The sequence below is a fragment of the Triticum aestivum genome, chromosome 6B (assembly GCF_018294505.1).
Source record: "Triticum aestivum cultivar Chinese Spring chromosome 6B, IWGSC CS RefSeq v2.1, whole genome shotgun sequence".
Lineage (NCBI taxonomy): Eukaryota > Viridiplantae > Streptophyta > Magnoliopsida > Poales > Poaceae > Triticum > Triticum aestivum.
The window spans coordinates 104750145-104756275 of NC_057810.1; positions in this window are offsets into that span (position 1 = coordinate 104750145).

The following is a 6131-nucleotide window of genomic DNA, read 5'->3' on the forward strand; positions in this document are numbered from 1 at the left end:
ATAAGTTGATCTTCGTGATCGTTCCTTAGCCGTGTGCGGTGCCCCCCTCCACCATATTCCACCTCGGTCATATCGTTGTGGTGCTTAGGCGAAGCCCTGCGTCGGTAGAACATCATCATCATCACCACACCGTCGTGCTGACGGAACTCATCCCTGACACCCTGCTGGATCGGAGTCCGGGGATCGTCATTGAGCTGAACGTGTGCTGAACTCGGAGGTGTTGTACATTCGGTGCTTGGATTGGTCGGATCATGAAGACGTACGAGTACATCAACCGCGTTGTCATAACGCTTCCACTTACGGTCTACGAGAGTACGTGGACAACACTCTCCCCTCTCATTGCTATGCATCACCATGATCTTGTGTGTGCGTAGGAATTTTTTTGAAATTACTACGTTCCCCAACAGTAAATGGTTACGTCGATGCAAGCTTTAACACTGATCCGGACGATTCTAAATCGCAAACTGGATACGTGTTTATATTTAATGGTGGAGCTGTCAGTTGGTGCAGTTCTAAACAAAGTGTCATGGCAGGATCTACATGCGAAGAGGAGTACATAGCTGCTCCGGAAGCAGCAAATGAAGGAGTCTGGATGAAGGATTTCATATCCGATCTAGGTGTCATACCTCATGCATCGGGACCAATGAAGATCTTATGTGACAATACTGGTGCAATTGCCTTGGCAAAGGAATCCAAATTTCACAACAGGACCAAGCACATCAAGAGACGCTTCAATTCCATCCGGGACCAAGTCCAAGTGGGAGACATAGAGATTTGCAAGATACATACGAAGATGAATGTTGCAGACCCGTTGACTAAGCCTCTTCCACGAGCAAAACATGATCAGCACCAAGGCTCCATGGGTGTTAGAATCATTACTGTGTAATCTAGATTATTGACTCTAGTGCAAGTGGGAGACTGAAGGAAATATGCCCTAGAGGCAATAATAAAGTTATTATTTATTTCCTTATATCATGATAAATGTTTATTATTCATGCTAGAATTGTATTAACCGGAAACATGATACATGTGTGAATACATAGACAAACATAGTGTCACTAGTATGCCTCGACTTGACTAGCTTGTTGATCAAAGATGGTTGTGTTTCCTAACCATAGACATGAGTTGTCATTTGATTAACGGGATCACATCATTAGGAGAATGATGTGATTGACTTGACCTATTCTGTTAACTTAGCACTTGATCATTTAGTATGTTGCTATTGCTTTCTCCATGACTTATACATGTTCCTACAACTATGAGATTATGCAACTCCCGTTTACCGGAGGAACACTTTGTGTGCTACCAAACGTCACAATGTAACTGGGTGATTATAAAGGAGCTCTACAGGTGTCTCCAAAGGTACATATTGAGTTGGCGTATTTCGAGATTAGGTTTTGTCACTCCGATTGTCGAAGAGGTATCTCTGGGCCCTCTCGGTAATGCACATCACTATAAGCCTTGCCAGCAATGTAGCTAATGAGTTAGTTATGGAATGATGCATTACATAATGAGTAAAGAGACTTGCTGGTAACGAGATTGAACAAGGTATTGAGATACCGACGATCGAATCTCGAGCAAGTAACATACGGATGACAAAGGGAACAACGTATGTTGTTATGTGGTTTGACCGATAAAGATCTTCGTAGAATATGTAGGAGCCAATATGAGCATCCAGGTTCCGCTATTGGTTATTGACCGGAGACGTGTCTCGGTCATGTCTACATAGTTCTCGAACCCGTAGGGTCCGCACGCTTAAAGTTTCAATGATGATTATATTATGAGTTTATGAGTTTTGATGTACCGAAGATTGTTCAGAGTCCCGGATGTGATCACGGACATGACGAGGAGTCTCAAAATAATCGAGATATGAAGATTGATATATTGGAATCCTATATTTGGATGTCGGAAGTGTTCCGCGTGAAATCTGGATTTTACCGGAGTACCGAGGGGTTACCATAACCCCCCGGGGGCTTAATGGGCCATAGTGAGCCTTATTGGAGAAGAGGAGAGGAGGCCAGGGCACGGCCGCGCGCCCCTCCCCCTAGTCCGAATAAGACAAGGAGAGGGGGGCGCCCCCCCTTCCTTCCTCTCTCCCCCTCCTCTTTCCCCCTTCTCCTAATCCAACAAGGAAGGAGGGAGTCCTACTCCCGATGGGAGTAGGACTCCCCTTGGCGCGCCTCCTCCCTGGCCGGCCGCCCCCTCCCCCCTTGCTCCTTTATATACGGGGGCAGGGGGCACCTCTAGACACAATAACAACAGATCATTGATCTCTTAGCCGTGTGCGGTGCCCCCCTCCACCATAGTCCTCATCGGTAATATTGTAGTGGTGCCTAGGCGAAGCCCTGCGATGGTAGAACATCATCATCGTCACCACGCCCTCGTGCTGACAGAACTCTCCCTCGACACTCGGCTAGATCGGAGTTCGAGGGACGTTATTGAGCTGAACGTGTGCTAGAACTCGGAGGTGTCGTGCTTTCGGTGCTTGATTGGTCGGGCCGTGAATACGTACGACTACATCAACCGCGTTGTTCTAACGCTTCTGCTTTCGGTCTACGAGGGTACGTGGACAACACTCTCCCCTCTCGTTGCTATGCATCACCATGATCTTGCATGTGCATAGGATTTTTTTTGAAATTACTACATTCCCCAACACCATTGTCACCACAGATAAGCACGGCAAGACATACATCAAGTGTTCTCAAATCCTTAAAGACTCAATCCGACAAAACAACTTCAAGGGGAAAACTCAATTCATCACAAGAGAGTAGAGGGGGAGAAACATCATAAGATCCAACTATAATAGCAAAGCTCGCGATACATCAAGATCGTGCCATAGAGAGAACACGAGAGAGAGAGATCAAACACATAGCTACTAGTACATACCCTCAGCCCCGAGGGTGAACTACTCCCTCCTCGTCATGGAGAGCGCCGGGATGATGAAGATGGCCACCGGTGAGGGATCCCCCCTCCGGCAGGGTGCCGAAGGGGGCTCCCGAGAGGTTTTTGGTGGCTACATAGGATTGCGGCGGCGGAACTCCCGATCTATTGTTGTCTCCGAAGGTTTTAGGGTATATGGGAATATATAGGCGAAAGAAGTCGGTCGGGGGAGCCTCGAGAGGCCCACGAAACAGGGGGCGCGCCCAGTAGGGGGGACGCGCCTCCCAACCTCGTGGCCACCTCTAAGCTTTCTTGACTTCAACTCCAAGTCTCCTGGATCGCTTCCGTTCCAAAAATAACGCTCACAAAGGTTTCATTCCGTTTGGACTCCATTTGATATTCCTTTTCTTCGAAACACTGAAATAGGCAAGAAAACAGCAATATGGGCTGGGCCTCCGGTTAATAGGTTAGTCACAAAAATAATATAAAAATGTATAATAAAGCCCATAAACATCCAAAACAGATAATAATATAGCATGAATGCTTCATAAATTATAGATACGTTGGAGACGTATCAGCATCCCCAAGCTTAATTCCTACTCGTCCTCGAGTAGGTAAATGATAAAAGAAAGAATTTATGAAGTGTGAATGCTAGCAGGTGCACAAGTTTGATCAATGATAATTTCAATCACCTTTTCTAGCATGATTATATGTCATAACAGTAGTTCATCTCATAAAACTTCTCAAGATCAAGTAACAAGCTATTCACATGTTAAAGCATAGACCGTAAAGTTTCTTGAAAACTAGCAAACTTCGTTCTCAGTCATCAAACAATTGCAATTCATCTTATTTTCAGGAAGGGTCTATGTCAGAGCTTCGATTTAGCAAACTCCACATACTCAACTATCATATAGTCTTCTACAATTGCTAACACTCACGCAATACTTATGGTTATGGAGTTTTAATCGGACACTAAGAAAGATAGGGGCTTACAATTTCGCCTCCCAACGCACCTTTGGGTGATGTCAACAATAATAGTTCATGCTAACTTACATTCAATTGGATATATATGGATACCCATGTTGACTCCCACAATAATAATTCATGCCAATAACCAACAGTGGGATCTAGATACCCATGTTGACTCCCACATGTTCCACGATGATCTCATCGGATGAACCACGATGTCGGGGATTCAATCAACCCCATATACAATTCCCTTTGTCCATCGGTATGTTACTTGCCCGAGATTCAATCGTCGGTATCCCAATACCTCGTTCAATCTCGTTACCGGCAAGTCTCTTTACTCGTTCCGTAATGCATGATCCTGTGACTAACTCCTTAGTCACATTGAGATCATTATGATGATGCATTACGGAGTGGGCCCAGAGATACCTCTCCGTCACATGGAGTGACAAATCCCAGTCTCGATTCGTGCCAACCCAACAGACACTTTCGAAGATACCTGTAGTGCACCTTTATAGCCACCCAGTTACGTTGTGACGTTTGGTACACCCAAAGCATTCCTACGGTATCCGGGAGTTGCACAATCTCATGGTCTAAGGAAATTATACTTGACATTATAAAAGCTCTTAGCAAACGAACTACACGATCTTGTGCTATGCTTAGGATTGGGTCTTGTCCAACACATCATTCTCCTAATGATGTGATCCCGTTATCAACGACATCCAATGTCCGTGGTCAGGAAACCATAACCATCTATTAATCAACAAGCTAGTCAACTACAGGATCACTAGGGACATGTTGTGGTCTATGTATTCACACATGTATTACGGTTTCTGGTTAATACAATTATAGCATGAACAACAGACAATTATCTTGAACAAGGAAATATAATAATAACCATTTTATTATTGCCTCTAGGGCATATTTCCAACACAAATAACATCGTACAATATATCATTCTTTATGTCTCGACCATTTCGAGACTCCTCATCATGTCCGTGATCTCATCCAGGACTCCTGAAAGATCGAGGATGTCGCCTAAAGGGGGGTGAATAGGCGCTTTAAAATAATTACGGTTAAGGCTTGAACAAATGCGGAATAAACCTAGCGGTTAATTTGTCAAGCACAAAACCTAAAACAACTAGGCTCACCTATGTGCACCAACAACTTATGCTAAGCAAGATAAGCAACTATGTGATAGCAAGATATATGACAAAGAACAATATGGCTATCACAAAGTAAAGTGCATAAGTAAAGGGCTTGGGAAAGAGATAACTGAGGCACGCGGAGACGACGATGTATCCTGAAGTTCACACCCTTGCGGATGCTAGTCTCCGTTTGGAGCGGTGTGGAGGCACAATGCTCCCCAAGAAGCCACTAGGGCCACCGTAATCTCGTCACGCCCTCGCATAATGCAAGATGCCGTGATTCCACTAAGGGACCCTTGAGGGCGGTCACCGAACCTGTACAAATGGCGACCCTTGGGGGTGGTCACCGAACCTGTACACTTTGGCAACCCTTGGGGGCGGTCACCGGTACCCATCAAATTGCTCGGGGCGATCTCCACAACCTAATTGGAGACCCCGACGCTTGCCCGGAGCTTTACACCACAATGATTGAGCTCCGAACAACACCAACCGTCTAGGGCGCCAAGGCACCCAAGAGGAACAAGCTCTAGGGTGTCCAAACACCCAAGAGTAACAAGCTCAAGGGTACCAAGCACCCAAGAGTAATAAGCTTCTCAACTTGTAACTTCCACGTATCACGTGGAGAACTCAAATCGATGCACCAAATGCAATGGCAAGGGCACACGGAGTGCCCAAATCCTTCTCTCTCAAATCCCACCGAAGCAACTAATGCTAGGGAGGAAGATGAGAGGAAGAACAAGAAGGAGAACACCAAGAACTCCAAGATCTAGATCCAAGGGGTTCCCCTCACATAGAGGAGAAAGTGATTGGTGGAAATGTGGATCTAGATCCCTTCTCTCTTTTCCCTCAAAAACTAGCAAGAATCCATGGGAGTAGCCTTGTGCTACCAATCTTGCCTTGTTGCGAACGATGTTCCGATGAGCATCTTGCTTGTTCTTGAAAATCCACTTGGTTCCAATGACGTTGTGGTCCCCCGAAGACCTTGGCACTAATCTCCACACCTTGTTGTACTCGAAGTTGTTGAGTTCTTCATGCATGGCATTGAGCCAATCCGAGTCTTCGAGCGCCTCATAGACCTTTTGGGGTTCAACACAAGAGACAAACGCGTGATGTTCACAATAGTTTGCTAATTGTCTA